This window comes from Tamandua tetradactyla, chromosome 15, assembly GCF_023851605.1.
Source record: "Tamandua tetradactyla isolate mTamTet1 chromosome 15, mTamTet1.pri, whole genome shotgun sequence".
In the NCBI taxonomy this organism is placed as follows: Eukaryota; Metazoa; Chordata; class Mammalia; order Pilosa; family Myrmecophagidae; genus Tamandua; species Tamandua tetradactyla.
The window spans coordinates 44,433,903-44,460,184 of NC_135341.1; the positions used below are offsets into that span (position 1 = coordinate 44,433,903).

The following is a 26,282-nucleotide window of genomic DNA, read 5'->3' on the forward strand; positions in this document are numbered from 1 at the left end:
AGCTCTCAATGGACACCTTTTAGCTATTGTGAATAATGCTTCTGTGAACCATTGGTGTACAAATATCTGTTTGAGTCCTTATTGTCATTTCTTTTGGATACATTCCTAGGAGTGAAGTTGTTAATTTATATGTTAATTCCATGTTTGTAATTTTTTGAAAAATTGTGAAACTTTTTTCCAAAGCACCTTCCCTGTTTTGCATTCTTATCAGCAGTACACGTGGGGTCCATTTTCTCTATACCCTCATCAACACTTTTTATTTTCTATTCCTTTAATAATAGTCACTGCAGTGAGTGTGTAGTAGTATCTCTTTGTGCTATTGATTTGCACTTCCCTAATGACTCATGATGTTAAGCACCTTTTCATGTGCTTATTGACTAGTTGTATATTTTCTGTAGAGAAATGTCTATTCAAGTCCTTTGCCCATTTTTAAATTGGATTGTTTTGTCTTTTTATTGTTGAGTAGTAGTAGCTCTTGATATATATTTTGGGTATTAAGCCCTTATATATATTATCTGGAAGTGTTTTCTCTCATTTTGTATTTTTTTTTCCCAATTTCTTGATAATGTCCTTTGCACAAAAAGTTTCAATTTTGATGAAATCTAATTTATCCATTTTTTTCATTTGTTGCTTATCTTCTTTATTATTATTATTTTGGGAAAATATACATAACATAAAATTTATCACTCTTTAACATTTAAAGTGTACTGTTCAGTGCTGTTTTGTACATGTATCATGTCCATCACGGGAATCTACTTAAAGAACTTTTTTACCACCCTAGAGAAACCTCCCAACCATTAAACAGTCACTCCTCATGTCTCTCTCCCTCCCTGGGTCTGGCAACTGTAATCTGCTCTCTCTCTATGGATTTACCTATTCTGCATTCATATAATTGGAATCATACTATATGGCCTTTTGTGTCTGGCCTTTTCTTTCATTTAGCATAATGTTTGCAAGGTTAATCCCTGTTATAGCAAGTAATAGTATGTCCTTACTTTGTATGGTTGAATAATACTCCATTTTATGGATATATACTACATTTAGTTTATGCATTGATCTATCAAACATTTAGGTTGTTTCCACTTTTTAGCTGTTATGAACATTGTGTACAACTTTTTGTTTGCACCTATTTCATATATATTCTTGGGTATATGCATGTATTTTGGGGTATATATGTATGTGGGAGTATATACCTAAGAGTGAAATTGCAGTATCCTGCGGTAATTCTCTGTTTATCTTGTTTAAGAATGGCCAAATGTTTTTCCACAACTGCTACATTGTTTTACTTTCCCACTGCAATGTATGAGGATTCCAATTCCTCTACATTTTTTATCAACACTTGATAGGAAATTGTCTATGAAATTATAAGCTATGGAGGAGACGAGACATAAGTTTTTAAACTAGTTTCTACTTGTGATACTTACTTAGCATACGTTAGCCGAGCACTCTAATTTTACTCTAATGACACTTCTTTTTTTAAAAAAAAAGTTTTCTTGAGATATATTCACCTATCATATAATCCATCCAAAGTATATGGCTTTTAGTATACTCACTAAGTTGTACATTCACCACAATCAATTTTAGAACATTTTCATTACTCCAAAGAGAAAAACCCAATATCCCTTAACAGTCACCTCTCAATCCCTCTATCCTTCCTCAGCCCTACATAAATATTAATCTAAATCTACCTCTATAAATTTATTTATATTTACACTTCATATAAATAGAATTATACAATATGTAGTACTTTCTTTTTTTTTACTTAGCATAATGGTTTAAAAACAGCAAGGTTTTTTTTAATTAGACAAAAAACTCATGTAAAAAATGCATTTCCATATACCACCATTGTTGATACTTTGTATTACTATGGTGCCTTAGTTACAATTGATGAAAGAATATTAAAATATCATTGTTAACTATACTTTACATTAGATATATTTTTTCTCATATACCACCCTGTTATTAACACCTTGTAATAGTGTCATATTTTTGCTATTATTTGTGAAAGAACATTCTTTCACAATGTATTAACCCCAGTTCTTCATCCACAGCAGGATTCACTGTATTATACAATCCCATGTTTTATCATCTAACTTTCCTCTTAATAACATATGTAACCCAAAACTTCCCATTTCAACTACATTCACCAACATAATTCAGTGCTGTTAATTGCACTCCCAATAATGTGCTATCCCCACTATCTTTCTCTAAACATTTACAATCAACCTAAATAGAAATTCTGCACAAGTTAAACATCAGCTCCCCATTCACTACTCCTGTTCTATCACCTGGTAACCTGTATTCTAGATTGTAACTCTGTGAATTTGCTTATTATAATTAGTTTATGTCCGTGAGCTCGTACAGTATTTTTCCTTTTGTGTCTGGCTTATTTCACTCAACATAATGTCCTCAAGGTTTGTTGCATGCCTCAGGACTTCATTCCTTCTTTTTTTTAAAATTTTTTTATTTTTTTATTTTTATTTTTTTGGGGGGGTGCATGGTCCAGGAATGGAACCTGGGTCTCCCACATGAAAGGTGGGCATTCGAACAACTAAACTACCTGTGCACTCTAGCCACTTGTTTTGATATAAGAGCTATCAAAAGCTTTGCTTTCTAAACCACTGACTATAGTTAACAGAACAACTATAAAAATGTGCTATCGTTAATTATAGCAAATGATCCACACCAATACAAGGTGTTAACAGTACAGTGGTATATGGGAATCCTTTATTTTACGCATGATTGTTCTGTAAACCCACAGCTTCTCTAATAAGGGGGAAGCTTTGTTTTTCCTAAGAAGCTGGCATGTTTTCCTATTGATAACTAAGACTAAGCTAACCAGTTTAGTTCCCTCTTCACTTTGTCCCCAGAGAGCTGAGACATATTAGTTCATTCATTCAAGTAGGCCTTCATTCTTTCCATATTCCTTTTTTTCATTTTTCCAGTCTTAATTTTCTGTTCTAATTTATATTTGCATTACTCTGATTTTTGCATTTCTTATTCATGTTTTATTTCTTCTCTCAGTGTTTGATGTAAGCCACCTCAAATCTTCTGTGGAATGAAGCGAAGTATACATACATAGATAGAAAGTAACACAACTTTTAAGGATTTTTAAAATCCATGCACTTTATGTTTTGTCCCTGCATTTGCCAGAGTTCCTGATTAAGACATTAAATGACAGAATTACAGTAATCTTTAATCTATTTCTGGTGTCTTTTAAAAAGGCAAAACTGCAACATCTCCCTGTAATAACATAATTTTAAAAATTCTAGAATTAGGTTGGTACTATTAAATGCCCAATTCTCAAAATTATATACACAGTTCTTTTTTAATTATAAAATAATTCCATCACCATCCCCACCTTGCCTTACCCACATCCCCTCCAAAATTGGTATTGTCCAAGCAGTAGCAAGCCCAACAAAGCCCACCATACACTCAGATAGGAGGTTCCCAGAGACCATGCTTCTGTTATAATCCAGAGCCCTCATGGAGCCAGGGAACCTCAGGCTGCAAGGACTATTGGCAAGTATGGTTGCAGACCAACAACTCCTAAAGGAAGAGGTGAGAAGTACCAAATGAGATGAGAGGGGAACCACTCTCAGAGACTGGAGTAGAATTTCAGGAGGTTCTTGGATAACAAAGGGTAATACACCCTAAGGTTGCAGGGAATAGTCTTAATTTGGAGGAAGGCGGTGGTGGTGGAGGGAGGAATGAAACCAGGCTCCCAACATAACAAACAGGAAAGGAATTGGAATAGACAGCCTGAGAAAAGACTTATAATTTATACCAAGATACAAATATTTCAGGTGCCCAGCACTCCAAGACTAATATACAACTAACCACACAAAGGAAGGCCTCTGCCAGGGGCTCCTCTCCCAATACCAGGCTCTCTTATTAGGAATCATTAGGAAGCCCAAACAGCTTCACAGTTCCTGCTTCCCGACTACTGTCATATTTTCCATCTTTGTCATCACAGGCAAATGCCAGCAGTGGCCGTTTGGGGTGCCAAGCCATGGTGAAGGTCGGGGACTCACACTGCACCTCCCACAGCTTGTCTCCTGTCTCTACTTCAGCAATGTCAATGAAATGATCTTCCGATGCTGAGGCCAGCATTTTCCCATCATGGCTAAAACTGAGGGTCCTCACAGGCCAATCCAGCCTGGAAAAGCACCGCACACACACTAACTCATCCACATCCCAAAGACTGACCAAAGCATCTGCACTCCCTGTGGCAAAATACTTCCCCATGGGGTCAAACTTGATACAGATGCAATTGGAAGGATGGGCGTTGATGGACTGCACAGGTTTCAACTCTGGATAACTGAGGATGTTGATACAACCATTGCCATTTGTCAGAAAGAACATGTTATTGTCATTGTTCCAGGAGATTTCATTGACCTCAAACTTGAACCGCTCCTCTGCTTTAGAATGATGTGTCTTGGCATCAGTGAAGGTCACCACATCATCCTTGTTGCCTACAGCAATGGTCTGTCCATCAGGACTCCAACAGATGTTAATATTCTCTCCTTTAGTGTTCACAGTGGCAATGCATTTTGTAGTCCTCACATCCCAAATGCGGATGGTTTTATTCCCAGATGCAGTGACAAAGAGGTCGGGATTACTTGGATGCCAACAAAGCTGGTCCACACTATCCCCATGTCCTCAGTAATTGTTTTCTTTAACCAACCGGTCCTTCTCCAGCCAGAAAACGCTGGCCGTCTTGTCGAAGGACCCTGAGGCCAGGCGGCGCCTGTCGCAGCTCCAAGCCATTGAGTGCACCTTGGCACTGTGCGCCGGGAACTCGCGCGTCTTGCTGTGGCCCTGGAACAGTTCCTGCATCCCAAGCACGTAACGCGATGGGCCACTGGTCACTGAGCACCAGGGGGCCAGCGAGCTGGGGCCGCTTTGGCCCAGGGCCGAGGGGCCCATAGTGGCCGCAGGGACAGCCATGCCAACCTCCCTGAGGACTACAACGCGGACCCATTCCTTCTTACATTTAAATAATATTCCATTGTATGGATATACCACAGTTTGTTGTGTCATGACTTACTCCATCTTATAGCTGCATAATATTCCATCATATGTATATACCACAGTTTGTTTATCCACTTGTCTTTTGATGGACATTTGGGCTGTTTCATCTCTTGCCAAACATTGGCTTGCAGATGTCCCACCATGTCCTTGCTTTCTGTTCTTCTGAGTTTATACCTAGTAATGGGGATGCTGGATGATATGGCAATTCTATGCTTAGCTTCCTGAGGAACTGCCAAACTGCCTTCCAGAGTGGCTGCACCATTCTACATTCCTTCCAACATTGAATAAGTGTACCTGTTACTCCATGTCCTCTCCAGCACTTGTAGTTTTCTGGGTTTTTTTCCTTCATTTTTTTTTTAATTGTTGTATTTATTAGCGTAAACTTGTTCATAGTATCCTGTTATTACCTCCTTTATTTCTGTGAGGTCAGTGGTTATGTCTCCTCTTCCGTTTCTGATCTTATTTATTTGCATCCTCTCTCTTCTTCTTTTTGTCAATCTTGATAAGGGCCCATCAATCTTATTGATTTTCTCATAGAACCAACTTCTGGTCTTATTGATTTTCTCTATTGTTTTCATGTTTTCAATTTCATTTATTTCTGCTCTAATCTTTGTTATTTCTTTCCTTTTGCTTGCTTTGGGGTTAGTTTGCTCTTCTTTCTCCAGTTCTTCCAAGTGGACAGTTAATTCCTGCATTTTTGCCTTTTCTTCTTTTCTGATATAGGCATTTAGGGCAATAAATTTCCCTCTTAGCACTGCCTTTGCCGCATCCCATAGGTTTTGATATGTTGTGTTTTTGTTTTCATTCGCCTCGAGATATTTACTGATTTCTCTTGCAATTTCTTCCTTGACCCACTCGTTGTTTAAGAGTGTGTTGTTGAGCCTCCACGTATTTGTGAATTTTCTGGCACTCCGCCTATTATTGATTTCCAACTTTATTCCTTTATGATCCGAGAAAGTGTTGTGTATGATTTCAATCTTTTTAAATTTGTTGAGACTTGCTTTGTGACCCAGCATATGGTCTATCTTTGAGAATGATCCATGAGTACTTGAGAAAAAGGTGTATCCTGCTGTTGTGGGATGTAATGTCCTATAAATGTCTGTTAAGTCTAGCTTATTTATTGTAATACTCAAATTCTCTATTTCTTTATTGATCTTCTGTCCAGATGTTCTGTCCATTGATGAGAGCGGTGAATTGAAGTCTCCAACTATTATGGTATATGTGTCTATTTCCCTTTTCAGTGTTTGCAGTGTATTCCTCACATATTTTGGGGCATTCCGGTTCGGTGCATAAATATTTATGATTGTTATGTCTTCTTGTTTAATTGTTCCTTTTATTAGTAGATAGTGCCCTTCTTTGTCTCTTTTAACTGTTTTACATTTGAAGTCTAATTTGTTGGATATTAGTATAGCTACTCCTGCTCTTTTCTGGTTGTTATTTGCATGAAATATCTTTTCCCAACCTTTCACTTTCAACCTATGTTTATCTTTGGGTCTAAGATGTGTTTCCTGTAGACAGCATACAGAAGGATCCTGTTTTTTAATCCATTCTGCCAGTCTATGTCTTTTGATTGGGGAATTCAGTCCATTAACATTTAGTGTTATTACTCTTTGGATAATATTTTCCTCTGCCATTTTGCCTTTTGTATTATATATATCATATCTGATTTTCCTTCTTTCTACACTCTTCTCCATACCTCTCTCTTCTGTCTTTTCGTATCTGACTCTAGTGCTCCCTTTAGTATTTCTTGCAGAGCTGGTCTCTTGGTCACAATTCTCTCAGTGACTTTTTGTCTATAAATGTTTTAATTTCTCCCTCATTTTTGAAGGACAATTTTGCTGGATATAGAAGTCTTGGTTGGCAGTTTTTCTCTTTTAGTAATTTAAATATATCATCCCACTGTCTTCTAGCTTCCATGGTTTCTGCTGAGAAATCTACACATAGTCTTATTGGGTTTCCCTTGTATGTGATGGATTGTTTTTCTCTTGCTGCTTTCAAGATCCTCTCTTTCTCTTTGACCTCTGACATTCTAACTAGTAAGTGTCTTGGAGAACGCCTATTTGGATCTATTCTCTTTGGGGTATGCTGCACTTCTTGGATCTGTAATTTTAGGTCTTTCATAAGAGTTGGGAAATTTTCAGTGATGATTTCTTCCATTAGTTTTTCTCCTCCTTTTCCCTTCTCTTCTCCTTCTGGGACACCCACAACATGTATATTTGTGTGCTTCATATTGTCATTCAGTTCCCTGATCCCCTGCTCAAATTTTTCCATTCTTTTCCCTATAGTTTCTATTTCTTTTTGGAATTCAGATGTTCCATCCTCCAGTTCACTAATTCTAGCTTCTGTCTCTTTAAATCTACCATTGTAGGTATCCATTGTTTTTTCCATCTTTTCTACTTTGTCCTTCACTCCCATAAGTTCTGTGATTTGTTTTTTCAGATTTTCTATTTCTTCTTTTTGTTCAGCCATGTCTTCTTCATGTCCTCCCTCAATTTATTGATTTGGTTTTTGAAGCGGTTTTCCATTTCTGTTCGTATATTCAGCATTAGTTGTCTCAGCTCCTGTATCTCATTTGAACTATTGGTTTGTTCCTTTGACTGGGCCATATCTTCAATTTTCCGAGCGTGATCTGTTATTTTCTGCTGGCGTCTGGGCATTTAATCAGATTTCCCTGGGTGTGGGACCCAGCAGGTTGAAAGACTTTTCTGTGAAATCTCTGGGCTCTGTTTTTCTTATCCTGCCCAGTAGGTGGTGCTCGTGGCGCTCGTCTGTCTGCGGGTCCCACCAGTAAAAGATGCTGTGGCTCCTTTAACTTTGGAAAACTCTCGCTGTGGGGGAGGGTCGCCAGCCGAAGCGGCTTAGGGGAGTGCCGGTCCAAATCTCCCAGCCGGCCCTGGACGCCAAGCATGGCGGTGGGGTGCCAGCCGCCGCAGCTTGGGGGAGTGCCTATCCAACGTTCCTAGCCAGATCGGGAAGCCACGTGTGTGGAAGGGACCCCGGTCACCGGTCTCCACGGCTTGGGGGACCTCCAATCCAATTCTCCCAGCCGGTCCGGGGGGCCGCGCGTTGGGGGGGGGTGCCAGCCGCCACGGCTTGAGGAGACCGCCTGTCCAATTCTCCCAGCCAGCCCGGGAAGGAGGGAGGGAGGGACTCCGGCCGCCAGCCGCCCCGGCCCGGGGAAACGCGCACCCCTCGGTGATCTCACCGCAGAGGATTCTCCCTGCCGGTTCAGCCATTCCAGAATGGGGTACGCTGTCTTTTTGGTCTCTGTCGTGGCTCCGGGAGCTGTTCTGTACCGTTTCTATTTCTTTAGTAGCTGTTCTGGAGGAGGAACTAAGACCCACGCGTCTTACTAAGCCGCCATCTTGAGAAAACCTTCTTGACCAAAAGAAGGAAGAGACAAAATAAAGCATCAATGGCTGAGAGATTCCAAACAGAGTTAAGAGGTTATCCTTACACATTAAATACATAGCACCTTTTTTAGTTAAGGCATAACAGAGAGGATGGAGGGAACTGCCTGAAAATGTAGAACTGTTTTCCAGTAGCCACGTTTCTTGAAGATGATTGTATAATGATATAGCTTTTGCAATGTGACTGGGTGATTGTGAAAACCTTGTGTCTGATGCTTCTTTTATCTACCTTATGGACAGATGAGTAAAACATATGGGTTAAAAATAAATAAATAATAGGGGGAACAACTGTTAAAATAAATTTAGTAGATTCAAATGCTAGTGATCAATGAAAGGGATGTGTAAGGGGTATGGTATATATGAATTTTTTTCTGTTGTCTTTTTATTTCTTTTTCTGAATTGATGCAATTTGTTCTAAGAAATTATCATGATGATGAATATGAATCACAACTATGTGATTACAAAAGAATGTTCATATTGTATGTTGATTGGTTTTGTTAATTAAAATTTTAAAAATTTAAAAAATTTTAAAAAAAGATCTAGTAAATAGGAGGTGGCTTCTTAAACTTTACACCTAAAGCACAAGCTATGAAAGAAAAAATAGACAAATGGGAACTCCTTAAGATCAAGAGCTCCTGTGCCTCAAAGGACTTTGTTAGAAAGGTGAAGAGGCAGCCAACTCAATGGGAGAAAATATTTGGAAACCACATATGGGATAAAGGCTTGCTATACCATGTACATAAACAAATTATACAGCTTAACAACAAAAGAGCAAACAACCCAATAATAAAATGGGCAGAGGAAATGAATAGGTTCTTTTCTGAAGAGCAAATATAGATAACTAAAAAGCACATGAAGATGCTCATTCTCATTGGCTAAAAGGAAGATGCAAATTAAGATGACAATGTGATATCACCTCACACCTATAAGAGTAGCTGCTATTAAACAAATAGGAAACTATAAATGTTGGAGAGGATATGGAGAAATTGTAATACTTATTCACTGCTGGTGGAAATGTATAATGGTTCAGCTGTTGTGGAAATCAGTTTGGTGATTCCTCAGAAAACTACATATTGAGTTGCCGTGTGACCCAGCAATACCAAAACTCAGTATAAACCCAGAAGAGTTGAGGGCACTGACACGGACAGACATTTGTACACTGATGTTACTGTGGCATTATTCACAATTGCCAAGAGATGGAAGCAATCCAGGTGCCATTCAACAGACGAGTGGATAAACAAAATGTGATATATATATATATACAGGCAATGGAATATATGCAAAATTTAGACAAAATTACATCTCAAAACATATGACAATAAGGATGAACCTTGAGGACATAATGCTGAGTGAAATAAGTCAGACACAAAAGGACAGATACTGTATGATTCCGTCATTATGACTCTGGTAAAGCCTCCAGTGATTCTGGAGCAGCTAGAAGGAAAAATCTGAGTTGAGGGCCTGGTAGCCTATGACAATCTCTGGGACCTGTTCTGTAGCTGCTTATTGAAGTGTGCTTTGAAAATTATTGCTTTTTTATTTCTTTTCCTTGTATAAATATAATATATATATATATATTATAACAAAAAATGGTAAAAAAAAAATTGGCTACAACCCTGACACAGTAGAATCTGTGCCAATTTCTGGTTTGCATGGGGACAACATGCTGGATGCTAACATGTCTTAGTTCAAGGTATGGAAAGTCACCCAATAAGGATGGCAAAGCCAGTGGAACCATGCTGCTTGACACTCTGGATTGTATTCTGCTGCCTACTAATCAAACTGACAAGCCCTTATGTCTGTTCCTTCAGGATATCTACAAAATTGGTGTTATCAGTATGTGCCTATTGGCCGAGTGGAGACTGGTGTTCTCAAACCAGGCATGGTGGTCACCTTTACTCTAGTCAACATTACAACTGAATTAAAGTCTGTTGAAATGCACCATGAAGCTTTGAGTGAAGCTCTTCCTGGAGACAACTTTGGCTTCAATGTCAAGAACATGTCTGTAAAAGATGTTCATCATGGCAATGTGGCTGATGACCCACCCATGGAGGCAGCTGGCTATACTGCTCAGATGATTATCCTGAACCATCCAGGCCAAATCAGTGCTAGCTATATACCTGTGCTGGACTGTCACACAGCTCACATTGCTTGCAAGTTTGCTTAGCTGAAGAAGATTAATCACCGTTCTGGCAAGAAGCTGGAAGATGGCCCCAAATTCCTGAAATCTGGTGATGCTGCCATCACTGATATGATTCCTGGCAAGCCCATGTGTTGAAAGCTTCTCTGACTATCCTCCTCTGATTGTTTTGCTGTTCATGATGTGAGACAGACAGTTGCTATGGGTGTCATCAAGGCAGTGGTCAAGAAGGCTGCTGGAGCTAGCAAGGTGACCAAGTCTTCCCAGAAAGCTAAGAAGGCTAAATGAATATTACCATAACACCTGCCACCCCAGATTTAATCAGTGGTGGAAGAATGGTCTCAGAACTTTGTCTCAATTGGTCATTTAAGTTTAATAGTAAAAGACTAGTTAATGATAATGCACTATATAACCTTCAGGAGGAAAGGAATGTCTTGTAGACCATTTGTTTTTTGGCGGCAGTTTAAGTTATTAGTTTTTAAAATTGGTAGTTTTTAAATGGAAACAGTGGCCAAAAATCTGTCACAGAATGTTGAGACCCATTAAAACAAAGTTTAATGAGAAAAAGAAAGTATTGGCAAAGTCTCTTGAGGGACTGGAGAAAAAATATGGAACTATTAAACTTTCCGCTTGAAATATCCCTAATACTCTCTCAAAGATTAAAGACTTCCACGTTAATAGGTCATGCCCTCAATCTTGAGGCTTGCTCTTATGAAACATTTTAATCTGTAACAGAGAAGCTAAGCCTACCTATAATAATGCCTAAGAGTTACTTCCAGAGAGCTTCCTGTATTGGTCAGATGTGGCATCTCTCTCTCTCTAAGCCCAACCCTGCAAGTAAAATCATTACCACCCCCTAGATATATGGGACATGACATCTAGGGATGTAAGTCTCCATGGCAATGTGGGACATGACTCCCAGGGATCAGCCTGGCCCTGGCACCATGGGATCAACAAAGGGAGGAAAGAAATTAACAAAATAAGTTATCGGTGGCTCAGAGATCTCAAATAGAATCAAGAGGCTATTCTAGAGGTTACTCTTATGCAAGCTTCAGCTAAATATTGCTAATCGCCATGGTATGCCAAGCCCAAATCAACAGTATTCCTGAAAACCCTAACAAATACAAAGGGTTCTATAATAAAGTTTCACTCACTAAGTTATTTTTCAGAAACCTATAACCACCAGATGGTTCCTAGGCCAAATAAATATTGAAACCTAGAGTTACCTGTCTTTCCAAAAGCATCAACCAGTTGCATCCCCCTACCCTGTAATGTCAACACCCTTTTCAACACAAAGAAGTTAGAATGGCCATTGCCCAAATATCCCTAAATAGTGAGAGAAAGATCAAAGGAGAAGTAGGAATTGTATCAGAGAAGATAGGATTTTTAAAATGAGTATGACTACTGAATCATTATATTGATTTTTTTTTTTTAGTCTCCAGTGTCTTAGAACAGCTGGAAGGAAACTGTAACCCACATCATAATTTGAAATTTGTTCTAAAACTACTTTTAAAATATACTTTGAAATTTATCAGTTTTTGTATATAATTTCACAATAAAAATGTTTAAAAAGTAAATATTACCATAAAAAAGAAAATCAGTTCTGTGTCTGTATACCATCAATAAAGAATCCAAAAATGAAATCTAAATGCATTTTCAATATCATCAGAAATAATAAAATGCTAAGTAATGAATTTAACAAATGAAGTATAAGACTTATATACTGAAAACTACAAGATATTACCTAGATAAATTAAAGGAGACCTAAATAAGTAGAAAGACAGCTTGTGTTTGTGAATTGAGATAATATATCATTAAGATGGCAATATTCTCTATATTGATCTGAAGATTCAACACAATCCCATCAAAAATCCCAGTTGGCACTTTTGCAGAAATTTAAAAGCTGATTCTGAAATTCATATGAAAATTCAAGGGATGCAGAATAGCCAAAACAATCTTGAAAAAAGAAGAACAAAGTTGGAGGACTCACATTTCCCAATTTCAAAATTTATTACAAAGGTAAGGTTATCAAGATGGTGTGGTACTGACATAAGGATAGATATTTAGATCAATAGAATAGAATCAAGTGTCCAGAAATAAACCCATATATCTATGGTCAATTGATTTCAATAAGGGCACCATGAAAGTTCAACAGGAAAAGAACAGTCTTTTTAACAAACGGTGCTGGGAAAACTGGACATCTATGTGCAAAAGGGTGAAGTTGTATAGCGACCTCACAACATATACAAAACTTAATTTAAGGACTTGTAGTCAATCAAATAGAATAAAGCTAGAAATCAATAATGAGCAAAACTGGAAAATTCACAAATAGATGGAAATTAAACAACACACTCTTAAAAAACAGTGGTCATAGAAGAAACCATAGGGGGAAATTAGGAAATATCTTGAGATAAATGAAAACTAAAACACACATACCAAAACTAAGGGGTGCAGTAAAGTCAGTGTTGAGAGGGAAATTAATAGCTGTAAATGCTGACATTAAAAAAAGAAGATCACTAATCAGTTAACTAATTTCACAAATGTAGGAACTATCAAAAAAGGAGAAGCAAAACTCCAAGAGAGCAGAAGGAAAGAAGTAACAAAGACTAAATTGGAGATAAATGAAGTAGAGAACAAAAAGTAGAATCAACAACAACAAAAAAAGTTGGTTGTTTTAAAAGATAAATGAAATCAACCAACCAGTACCTAGACCGACAAAGGAAAAAAAGAAAAGATGCAATAAACAAAAATTAGAGACGGAAGGGGGGACATTACTACCAAACCCACCAAAGTAAAAAGGATTATAAGAGGATACTAAGAATAACTTTATTCCAACAAATTAGTTAAACCAGATGAAATAGACAAATTCCTAGAAATTCACAAATTACCTACACTGGCTCAAGAAAAAATAGAAAATCTCAACAGTAATCAAAAACCTCCCAACAAAGAAAAACCCAGGACCAGATTGCTTCACAGATGAATTTTACCAAACATTCCAAGAATTAACACCAACCCTGCTTAAAGTCTTCCAAAAAAATTGAAGAGGAGGGAACATTTCCTAACTCGTTCTATGAGGCCAATACAAAGTCAGATAAAGATGCCACAAGGAAAGAAAATTACAGACCAATATCCCTTATGAGAATAAACACAAAAATCCTCAATATAATACTAGCAAACCTACTCTAATAGAACTTAAAAGAATTATGCACAATGATCAAGTGGGATTTTTCCTAGGTATGCTAGAGTGGTTCAACATAAGAAAACCAATTAATATAATACACCGTATTAACAGAACAAAGGAATAAAAAACCCACATGATCATCTCAATGATGCAGAAAAAGCATTTGACAAAACCTAGCACCCCTTTTGATAAAAACACTAAAAAAACTAAGAATAGAAAGAAAAATTCTGTTCACAAAGGTAGTGTCATATAGACTTTAAAGACATGCAAAATTTTAATAACTGTTTTCTGAACATAACAAAATTTAGTTTAGTAAATATATAAAAACACAAGGAAGAAAACATAAATCACAAATTATCTACTAATGAGATAAAAGCCACCATTAACATTTAGGCAATTAACATATCTTACACACACATATATGAAAGTCCATGTGTTTGTGAATACATACATATGTATTTTTCAAACAAAAGTTGTCATTGATAAGAATTGTAAGGAAAACAAAAGGTATAAAATTTTTTAAAGAATATTACAGAATCATTATATAGATATTCCTCTTTGCTTTCTGGCGTACTGGAGTAGAGAAAGAGAAATACCTGAAATCTCTAAATTGTAATCCAGCTGCCTTGATTTCTGATAATGATTGTATAGCCTTTATCTTCTGCTTCTGTGATGATAAAAATCTTGTGACTAACCTTCATTTGTACCCAATATTCCAGTTTTCCAACTTTAGAGTCTTGTAATCACTAAAGACAGCCCTTAATGTTTATTAACGAAGGGTCTTCAGTGAGCCCAGAACTAACCAACCCAAAATCCGAAGTTATCTTGATAATCGAGACAGGAGCTAACCAAAATGGGCCTACCTGACATGCGCAATAGCTTAGACTTCAACCTAAATCACCTATACCTCATCCTGCCATTTTCTTATACACAATTCTCTTACTAAGCATGTAATCAAGCTGCACATGTAATTAGATCACCACTAATTACATTATCTGGAGCCATTGTGCTTATTATCCTAAACCCTGTCCATTTTTTTTCTCTAATAAAATGATCAAAATTACTGTAGTTTAGGGAGACGGATTTTGGGCCACTAGGCCATCTACTCTCCTACTATGCACCTAGTAATAAACTCTTTCTGTCTTTGAAACCCTGGTGTCTCAGGAATTGGTTACTGAGTAGGTCAGACAAAAGAATCCTCAGCCTTTGTCCAGTAACACCAGGACTGGATTCAAATACTGCCACTGCCTCTAGGAAACCTGAGCAAGTTATTTAAAACATGCTGAACCTGTTTCCTCACCTGTAAAATGGGGATAATACTCACATAGTAGGGTTGTTTTAAAGATCAGGGACACTTTAAAGTATTATTTCTAGGGAATGATAGGGATTGAGCATGAGTGGATGTTTGTACAGCAGGCTGTTTAGGTAGCTGTATTGGTTCCGCTTGCTTCTGGTGTAAGGTACATGCAGGGAAGGGGGAGGACAAGGACAACTTACTGAATCCCAAGAGACAAACCCATGGATCACAAGGGTTTCAGATCCCAGTTAACTGCAAGAGCAAATTAGCTAGAAGTGATAATAGGTCTTTTAAATAAGTGATAGTCTTTCAAAGCTCTCAATGAACTGCTCTTAAGGAATAGCCCACTAGATTCATGGAGAAATCACTTAGCCTTATGATTTCCTTCTGAGACCTATATTTTCTAGTCAACAGACCAAAGTTACTAGCTCATTTTTCCTTACTGTTACTTTAATACTCATAGTCCTTGAAAATCTTTCTGTTCCTCACAAAGCAGAGTTACAGAAGGACTTTTAATATGGCTAGCACTAGACTGCTGATTTACTGAGTGAACTTGGTAGGCAGATCATCTTTCTTTTCTGGTTTTCCCTGAAACAGAGCAGACAGGTTCCTGTCCCTGAGCAAAAGCATCTGCATAGGGAGAGCCACTCAGGACCACCAATTTAGGTGAAGTGTCTGTTTGCATAATCCACTTTTCTCCTAGAGATGAAACAGAAAAGTAATCATCCATTCATCTCTGGCACAGGAGACCATTATTCTGCCCTTACTGTGATTTCAATCTAATTTAGATGTCAGCTACACTTATGAGCCTGTAATTGATTAAGCTATTAAGATAAACAGATGGTGACTCCTAATCAGTGTGAGAGCAGGATAACTTGGAGAGCTTGGAGACCTGTCAATAAAAACCTATTTGCAATGCCACTGAATATGCCAGTACCTCACAGAAGAAGACTCTAAACATAGCCTTAAATCATTGGGAGATAATGGGGGGAAAACAGAGAGGCAATCAGTATCCAAGGCACAGGGGGTGATGCGGGGGTCGCTCAATGGGAGACTGTGTAAACAGAGGATGGAAGGGGTGATAATGGAGATTAAGAAGCCACAGAGGCCAACAGTCCCTTGCCCTGCTACTGCAGCCCCAGTAGCTGAGAATGCAATCAGCATCACAGAACTCAAGTGCTCACCTCTGAAGAGAGACAATCTTAAGTCATTTAACCAGTCTTTACTGGAGGCCTCCTACATGCAGGGCAGTATCAGCACTGGGAACTATACAAAGATGAATAAGCTCTGCTGCTAGAAAGCTTGTAACCTACTGCTTATACATAATCACAATACACATCCCAACATAATTGCATACAGGGATCAGGGAAATCTGACCAGATTGGAAGGAAAACTCATGGAAAAGGTGTCAAGGAAGATTCATAGCATCAGCTATGATACAAGCATCAAGTGAGATGACTTGAAATTGAAATATGTCCTTCACTATCGTAGTTTCAGTGGTGTGATAGGAATAGAAACCAATGGAGTAAGTAAACAGGTGGAGATAACATGTGGACTTTTCCCCTAAGAAGCTGAACTGAGAAGGCAAAGAGAGAAACAAAGCTCTCTGTTTCTAGAGAAAGAGTGAAAGTCAAGTAAAGGATTTTTCACGATGGAAGAGTCTTGAGTTTGAGAATCTTGTAGTGAGACAGAGGCAGAAGCTACAGGTGACTGAGCTAACAACTGATGAAATTAAGTGACAAGAATGCTGGAATCTGTAAAATAGGAGTTGACTAGTGTTCAGCAGGAGTGTACCCAAGACCAGAAGAATTGCCTGATGTGCACTGTATTACTTAGGGTTCTCTATAAAAACAGAATCAACAGGAAACACTCACAAATATAAAATTTATAATAGTGTCTCACGTAACTGTGGGAACGCAGAGTCCAAAAACCACAGGGCAGGCTGTGAAGTCAACGACCCGATGGAGGGTCTAGACAAACTCCACAGGAGAGGCTCACTGGCCAAAGCAGGAAGAAGAGCCTGTCTCTTCTGAATCCTCCTTAAAAGGCTTCCAGTGATTAGATTAAGCATCATTCATTGCAGAAGACACTCCCCTTGGCTGATTACAAATGGAATCAGCTGTGGATGCAGCTGACATGATGATGATTTAATTCTATGAAATGTCCTCATCGCAACAGACAGGCCAGCACTTGCCCAACCAGGCAAACAGGTACCACCACTGGCCAAGATGACACACGAACCTGACCAAGACAGTCCATTCCTTGTCAACTTGACAGCTATACAAATCACCTTAAACCATACCTAATTTCTAAATAAAAAGCAATAAAACACATTTTTTTCTTTCACCTAACAATACTCAACTATCCTGCATATAACTGGAAACACATTAAATCTCTGCAGAATAGTGTGCAAGTCCTTGGGTAATTTTCATTCTTAAACCTGATTTCTTACAACTTAAATAGTATAACATGAACTAACAGTATTACAGTACTCGTTTCTGTAACTGATCATGTGGTCAAAGTTCATATTTATCACTACCTTCTTCCACTACCCATTCCATGTCCCCTCTACCTTCAGCAAGCACTTCAGCTGGCTGTGGTTCTTTGCCTGGTGGGGTGACCCAAACCTTCATTCCTGAAATTTCAGAGCCATTGGTACTCCTGGCTGGATTGGGTTATTGCAGTTTTCCATTGATTTTAATCACAGGGCATGGTAGTACTAAAAGACGCTCTAGGGGATCTCCTGTAATCCAAGAAAACTCTTCTTTACCTCCATTGTGTAGTTGCAGTCCTATTTCCCCCTGATACTCAGGGTCAATCACCCCAGCCAATAATGTAATCCCCTTCTTGGTTAGTTGATCCAGGGGCATGAGTAGCCCAAAGTGACCGGAGGCAGTATAAGATTCCAGTTCAATGGAATCACTGCTGTTTCTCCTGGTGGAAGCCCTCCCCATTTTGGACCTAAAACCTGCAGATCAGCAGAGCCCAGGGTCGCAGGGACAGGAAGCAAAAATTTTCCTAGAGGATCACTAGGGATAATAGTGAGTGGTACCACAACCATTTCCACCCCTTGGTTCCTGGACCCACGGATCCTGGCTATGGGAGAAACAGCACCATACAGCTTCCTGGAGAACAGTACCCCAGCCTTTCAAGGTATTGCCACCTAGTTGGCACCGTAATTGAGTTCTCAAAAGGCCATTCCACCGTTGTATCAATCCAGCTGCTTCTGGATAATGGAGAACATGGTAAGACCAGAGAATTCCATGAGCATGTGCCATTCCCGCACTTCATTTGCTGTGAAGTGTGTTCTTTGATCAGAAGCAATGCTGTGTGGAATACCATGATGTAGATAAGGCATTCTATAAGCCCAGGGATGGTAATTTTGGCAGAAGCATTGTGTGCAGGGAAAGCAAACCCATATCCAGAGTATGTGTCTATTCCAGTGAGAACAAATCACATCCCCTTCCATGAAGGGAGTGGTCCAATGTAATCAACCTGCCACCATGTAGCTGGCTGGTCACCTTGGGGAACGGCACTATATCAGAGGCTGAGTGTGGGTCTCTGCTTCTGGCAGATTGGGCACTCAGCAGTGGCTGTAGCCAACTCAGCCTTGGTGAGTGGAAGTCCTTGTCACTGAGCCCATGCATAACCTCCATTCCTACCACCATGACCACTTTGTTCATGAGCCCATTGGACAATGACACGAGTTGCTGGGGAAAGAGGCTGACTGGTATCCACAGAACAGGTCAGCTTATCCACTGGATTATTAAAACCTTCCTCTGCTGAAGTCACTCTCTGGTGCACTTTCACATGGGACACAAATATGTTCATGTTTTTAGCCCACTCAGAAAGGTCTACCAACATACTTCTTCCCCAGACCTCTTTGTTACCAATTTCCCAATTATGGTCTTTCCAAGCCCCTGACCATCCAGCCAAACCATTAGCAGCAGCGCATGAGTCAGTATACAAATGCACCTCTGGTCAGTTCTCCTTCTGAGCAAAATGAACAACCAGGTGCACTGCTCGAAGTTCTTCCCAATGGGAGGATTTCCCCTCACCACTGTCCTTCAAGGACACTCCAGAAAGGGGTTGTAGTGCTGCAGCTGTCCACTTTCTGGTGGTACCTGTATATTGTGCTGAACCATCTGTAAACCAGGCCTGAGTTTTCTCTTCCTTAGTCAATTCACTGTAAGGAACTCCCCAAGAGGCCATAGCTCTGGTCTGGGAAAGAGAAGGTAATGTGGCAGGAGTGAAGACCAAGGACATTTGGGCCACTTCCTCACGTAACTTACTTGTGCCTTCAGGAACTGCTCTGGCCCTATCTCGTATATACCATTTCCATTTTACAATAGAGTGCTGCTGCGCACACCCAACTTTATGGCTTGGTGGGTCAGACAACACCCAGCTCATGATAGGTAACTCAGGTCTCATGGTAACTTGGTGGCCCACGGTTAAGCATTCAGTTTCTACTAAGGCCCAGTAGCAGGCCAAAAGCTGTTTCTCAAAAGGAGAGTAGTTATCTGCTGCAATGGCAAGGCATTGCTCCAAAATCCTAAGGGTCTGCATTGTGATTCTCCTACAGGGGCCTGCCAAAGGCTCCAGACAGCATCTCTATTTGCCACTGACACTTCCAGCATCATTGGATCTGCTGGATCATATGCCCCAAGTGGCAGAGCAGCTTGTACAGCAGCCTGTACCTGTTGCAGAGCCTCTTCTTGTTCAGGTCCCCACTCAAAATTAGCAGCTTTTCTGGTCACTCGATAAATGGGCTGGAGTAGCACACCCAAATGAGGAATATGTTGTCGCCAAAATCCAAAGAGGCCAATTAGGCATTGTGCCTCTTTTTTGGTTGTAGGAGGAGCCAGATGCAGCAACGTATTCTTCACCTTAGAAGGTGTATCTCGACATGCCCCACACCGCTGGACATGTAGAAATTTCACTGAGGTGGAAGGCCCCTGTATTTTTGTTGGATTTATCTTCCATCCTCTGACATGTAAATGCCTTACCAGTAAGTCTAGAGTAGTTGCTATTTCTTGCTCACTATGTACACCAGGAAATCATCAATATAATGGACCACTGTGATATCTTGTTGGAGGGAGAAACAATCAAGGTCCCTGTGGACAAGATTATGACATAGGGCTGGAGAGTTGATATACCCCTGAGGTAGGACAGTGAAAGTATATTGCTTACCTGGCCAGCTGAAAGCAAACTGTTTCTGCTAGTCCTTACTAACAGCTATTGAAAAAAAGCATTTGCCAGATCAATAGCTGCATATCAGGTACCAGGGTATGTACTGTTTTGCTCAAGCAATGATACCACATCTGGAACAGCAGCTGCAATTGAAGTTACCACATGGTTGAGCTTACAGTAATCCACTATTATCCTCCAAGACCCATCTGTTTTCTGCACAGGCCTAATAGGAGAGTTGAACGGGGATGTGATGGGTATCACCACCCCTGCATCCTTCAAGTCCTTAAGAGCAGCAGTAATCTCTGCAATCCTTCCAGGAATCCAGTATTCCTTTTGATTTACTATTTTGCTCGGTAGGGGCATTTCTAGTAGCTTCCACTTGGCCTTTCCCACCATAATAGCCCTCACTGCACGAGTTAGAGAGCCAATGTGGGGATTTGGCCAGTTGCTCAGTATGTCTATACCAATTACACATTCTGAAACTGGAGAAATAATTACAAAATGGGTCTGGTAGGCCCCCAGACTTGAGACGGACTTGAACTAAAACTCCATTGATCACCTGGCCTCCATAAGCCACCACTCTGACTGGTGGACCAGAGTGCCATTTTGGGTCCCCTGGAATTAATGTCACTTCTGAACCAGTGTCTAATAATCCCCCAAATATGTGATCATTTCCTTTTCGCCAGTGCACAGTTACCCTGGTAAAAGGCCATCGGTCTCCTTGGGGAAGGCCTGGAGGAAGATTAACAGTATAAATCTGTGGCAGTGTAACAGGGTTCTCCCCTAAAGGGACCTGGCCTCCCTTCGTTCAAGGGGCTCTGAGTCTATAAACTGTTTCAAGTCTGGAAATTGATTAAGGAGCTGTGACTCTGTGTTTTTGTAATTCAGGTTAGACTTCTGTTCACTTGCCCTAGAATTCTTTTGTTTATACAGCTCGAATAGGAATTTAGTAGATGCCCATCTATTTTATTTCTAGGTACCCCATGATTTACTAGCCAATGCCACAAATCTCTGCAAGTCATTTAATTTTTTTATTAATTAAAGAAAAAAAAAGAAATTAACCCAACATTTAGAAATCATTCCATTCTACATATGCAATCAGTAATTCTTAACATCATCACATAGATGCATGATCATCATTTCTTAGTACATTTGCATCGATTTAGGAAAAGGACTAGCAAAACAACAGAAAAAGATATAGAATGTTAATACAGAGAAAAAATAAAAATAATAATAGTAAAAAAAAGGAAAGGAAAAAGAAAAAAAAGACAAACAAACAAACAGAAAAAAAAAACAAACAAACCTATAGCTCAGATGCAGCTTCATTCAGTGTTTTAACATGATTACTTTACAATTAGGTATTATTGTGCTGTCCATTTTTGAGTTTTTGTATCTAGTCCTGTTGCAGTCTGTATCCCTTCAGCTCCAATCACCCATTATCTTACCCTGTTTCTAACTCCTGCTGGACTCTGTTACCAATGACATATTCCAAGTTTATTCTCGAATGTCGGTTCACATCAGTGGGACCATACAGTATTTGTCCTTTAGTTTTTGGCTAGACTCACTCAGCATAATGTTCTCTAGGTCCATCCATGTTATTACATGCTTCATAAGTTTATTCTGTCTTAAAGCTGCATAATATTCCATCGTATGTATATACCACAGTTTGTTTAGCCACTCTTCTGTTGATGGACATTTTGGCTGTTTCCATCTCTTTGCAATTGTAAATAATGCTGCTATAAACATTGGTGTGCAAATGTCCGTTTGTGTCTTTGCCCTTAAGTCCTTTGAGTAGATACCTAGCAATGGTATTGCTGGGTCGTATGGCAATTCTATATTCAGCTTTTAAGGAACCGCCAAACTGCCTTTCACAGTGGTTGCACCATTTGACATTCCCACCAACAGTGAATAAGTGTGCCTCTTTCACCGCATCCTCTCCAGCACTTGTCGTTTTCTGTTTTGTTGATAATGGCCATTCTGGTGGGTGTGAGATGATATCTCACTGTGGTTTTGATTTGCATTTCTCTAATGGCCAGGGACATTGAGCATCTCTTCATGTGCCTTTTGGCCATTTGTATTTCCTCTTCTGATAGGTGTCTGTTCAAGTCTTTTTCCCATTTTGTAATTGGGTTGGCTGTCTTTTTGTTGTTGAGTTGAACAATCTCTTTATAAATTCTGGATACTAGACCTTTATCTGATATGTCATTTTCAAATATTGTCTCCCACTGTGTAGGCTGTCTTTCTACTTTCTTGATGAAGTTCTTTGATGCACAAAAGTGTTTAATTTTGAGGAGCTCCCATTTATTTATTTCCTTCTTCAGTGCTCTTGCTTTAGGTTTAAGGTCCATAAAACCGCCTCCAATTATAAGTTTCATAAGATATCTCCCTACATTTTCCTCTAACTACTTTATGGTCTTAGACCTAATGTTTAGATCTTTGATCCATTTTGAGTTAATTTTTGTATAGGGTGTGAGATACGGGTCTTCTTTCATTCTTTTGCATATGGATATCCAGTTCTCTAGGCACCATTTATTGAAGAGACTGTTCTGTCCCAGGTGAGTTGGCTTGACTGCCTTATCAAAGATCAAATGTCCATAGATGAGAGGGTCTATATCTGAGCACTCTATTCGATTCCATTGGTCGATATATCTATCTTTATGCCAATATCATGCTGTTTTGACCACTGTGGCTTCATAATATGCCTTAAAGTCCAGCAGCGCGAGACCTCCAGCTTTGTTTTTTTTCCTCAAGATGTTTTTAGCAATTCGGGGCACCCTGCCCTTCCAGATAAATTTGCTTATTGGTTTTTCTATTTCTGAAAAATAAGTTGTTGGGATTTTGATTGGTATTGCATTGAATCTGTAGATCAATTTAGGTAGGATTGACATCTTAACTATATTTAGTCTTCCAATCCATGAACACGGTATGCCCTTCCATCTATTTAGGTCTTCTGTGATTTCTTTTAACAGTTTTTTGTAGTTTTCTTTATATAGGTTTTTTGTCTCTTTAGTTAAATTTATTCCTAGGTATTTTATTCTTTTAGTTGCAATTGTAAATGGGATTCATTTCTTGATTTCCCCCTCAGCTTGTTCATTACTAGTGTATAGAAATGCTACAGATTTTTGAATGTTGATCTTGTAACCTGCTACTTTATTAGCTCTAGTAGTTTTGTTGTGGATTTTTCCGGGTTTTCGACGTATAGTATCATATCGTCTGCAAACAGTGATAGTTTTACTTCTTCCTTTCCAATTTTGATGCCTTGTATTTCTTTTTCTTGTCTAATTGCTCTGGCTAGAACCTCCAACATAATGTTGAATAATAGTGGTGATAGTGGACATCCTTGTCTTGTTCCTGATCTCAGGGGGAAGGTTTTCAATTTTTCCCCATTGAGGATGATATTAGCTGTGGGTTTTTCATATATTCCCTCTATCATTTTAAGGAAGTTCCCTTGTATTCCTATCTTTTGAAGTGTTTTCAACAGGAAAGGATGTTGAATCTTGTCAAATGCCTTCTCTGCATCAATTGAGATGATCATGTGATTTTTCTGCTTTGATTTGTTGATATGGTGTATTACATTAATTGATTTTCTTATGTTGAACCATCCTTGCATACCTGGGATGAATCCTACTTGGTCATGATGTATAATTCTTTTAATGTGTTGTTGGATACGATTTGCTAGAATTTTATTGAGGATTTTTGCATCTATATTCATTAGAGAGATTGGTCTATAGTTTTCTTTTTTTGTAATATCTTTGCCTGGTTTTGGTATGAGGGTGATGTTGGCTTCATAGAATGAATTAGGTAGTTTTCCCTCCACTTCGATTTTTTTGAAGAGTTTGAGGAGAGTTGGTACTAATTCTTTCTGGAATGTTTGATAGAATTCACATGTGAAGCCGTCTGGTCCTGGACTTTTCTTTTTAGGAAGCTTTTGAATGACTGATTCAATTTCTTTACTTGTGATTGGTTTGTTGAGGTCATCTATTTCTTCTTGAGTCAAAGTTGGTTGTTCATGTCTTTCCAGGAACCCGTCCATTTCATCTAAATTGTTGTATTTATTAGCGTAAAGTTGTTCATAGTATCCTGTTATTACCTCCTTTATTTCTGTGAGGTCAGTAGTTATGTCTCGTCTTCCATTTCTGTTCTTATTTATTTGCATCCTCTCTCTTCTTCTTTTTGTCAATCTCGATAAGGGCCCATCAATCTTATTGATTTTCTCATAGAACCAACTTCTGGTCTTATTGATTTTCTCTATTGTTTTCATGTTTTCAATTTCATTTATTTCTGCTCTGATCTTTGTTATTTCTTTCCTTTTGCTTGCTTTGGGATTAGTTTGCTGTTCTTTCTCCAGTTCTTCCAAGTGGACAGTTAATTCCTGCATTTTTGCCTTTTCTTCTTTTCTGACATAGGCATTTAGGGCAATAAATTTCCCTCTTAGCACTGCCTTTGCTGCGTCCCATAAGTTTTGATATGTTGTGTTTTCATTTTCATTCGCTTCTAGGTATTTACTAATTTCTCTTGCAATTTCTTCTTTGACCCACTCGTTGTTTAAGAGAGTGTTGTTGAGCCTCCACGTATTTGTGAATTTTCTGGCACTCCGCCTATTATTGATTTCCAACTTTATTCCTTTATGATCCGAGAAAGTGTTGTGTATGATTTCAATCTTTTTAAATTTGTTGAGACTTGCTTTGTGACCCAGCATATGGTCTATCTTTGAGAATGATCCATGAGTACTTGAGAAAAAGGTGTATCCTGCTGTTGTGGGATGTAATGTCCTATAAATGTCTGTTAAGTCTAGCTCATTTATAGTAATATTCAGATTCTCTATTTCTTTATTGATCCTCTGTCTAGACGTTCTGCCCATTGATGAGAGTGGTGAATTGAAGTCTCCAACTATTATGGTATATGTGTCTATTTCCCTTTTCAGTGTTTGCAGTGTATTTCTCACGAATTTAGGGGCATTCCGGTTCGGTGCATAAATATTTATGATTGTTATGTCTTCTTGTTTAATTGTTCCTTTTATTAGTAGATAGTGTCCTTCTTTGTCTCTTTTAACTGTTTTACATTTGAAGTCTAATTTGTTGGATATTAGTATAGCTACTCCTGCTCTTTTGGTTGTTATTTGCATGAAATATCTTTTCCCAACCTTTCACTTTCAACCTATGTTTATCTTTGGGTCTAAGATGTGTTTCCTGTAGACAGCATATAGAAGGATCCTGTTTTTTAATCCATTCTGCCAGTCTATGTCTTTTGATTGGGAAATTCAGTCCATTAACATTTAGTGTTATTACTCTTTGGATAATATTTTCCTCTACCATTTTGTCTTTTCTATTATGTACATCATATCTGATTTTCCTTCTTTCTACACTCCTCTCTATACCTCTCTCTTCTGTCTTTTCGTATCTGACTCTAGTGCTCCCTTTAGTATTTCTTGCAGAGCTGATCTCTTGGTCACAAATTCTCTCAGTGACTTTTTGTCTGAGAATGTTTTAATTTCTCCCTCATTTTTGAAGGACAATTTTGCTGGATATAGAAGTCTTGGTTGGCAGTTTTTCTCTTTTAGTAATTTAAATATATCATCCCACTGTCTTCTAGCTTGCATGGTTTCTGCTGAGAAATCTACACATAGTCTTATTGGGTTTCCCTTGTATGAGATGGATTGTTTTTCTCTTGCTGCTTTCAAGATCCTCTCTTTCTCTTTGACCTCTGACATTCTAAGTAGTAAGTGTCTTGGAGAACGCCCATTTGGGTCTATTCTCTTTGGGGTGCGCTGCACTTCTTGGATCTGTAATTTTAGGTCTTTCATAAGAGTTGGGAAATTTTCAGTGATAATTTCTTCCATTAGTTTTTCTCCTCCTTTTCCCTTCTCTTCTCCTTCTGGGACACCCACAACACGTATATTTGTGCCCTTCATATTGCCCTTCAGTTCCCTGATCCCCTGTTCAAATTTTTCCATTCTTTTCCCTATAGTTTCTGTTTCTTTTTGGAATTCAGATGTTCCATCCTCCAAATCACTAATTCTATCTTCTGTCT

At 38.8% G+C, this 26,282-nt stretch overlaps 2 protein-coding genes and 1 pseudogene across 2 annotated transcripts in view; 1 reads left to right on the forward strand and 2 right to left on the reverse strand.

Annotated features, from left to right (window-relative positions):
• The window catches only part of ACKR2 (atypical chemokine receptor 2), a 79,581-nt gene that overhangs the window by 46,988 nt on the left and 6,311 nt on the right, over window positions 1–26,282 (reverse strand). The gene's annotated exons all lie outside the window — the stretch shown is intronic.
• Window positions 1–26,282, forward strand: part of HIGD1A (HIG1 hypoxia inducible domain family member 1A) — an 81,119-nt gene that overhangs the window by 20,886 nt on the left and 33,951 nt on the right. The gene's annotated exons all lie outside the window — the stretch shown is intronic.
• On the reverse strand, window positions 3,695–4,963 carry LOC143657959 (THO complex subunit 3 pseudogene; annotated as a pseudogene).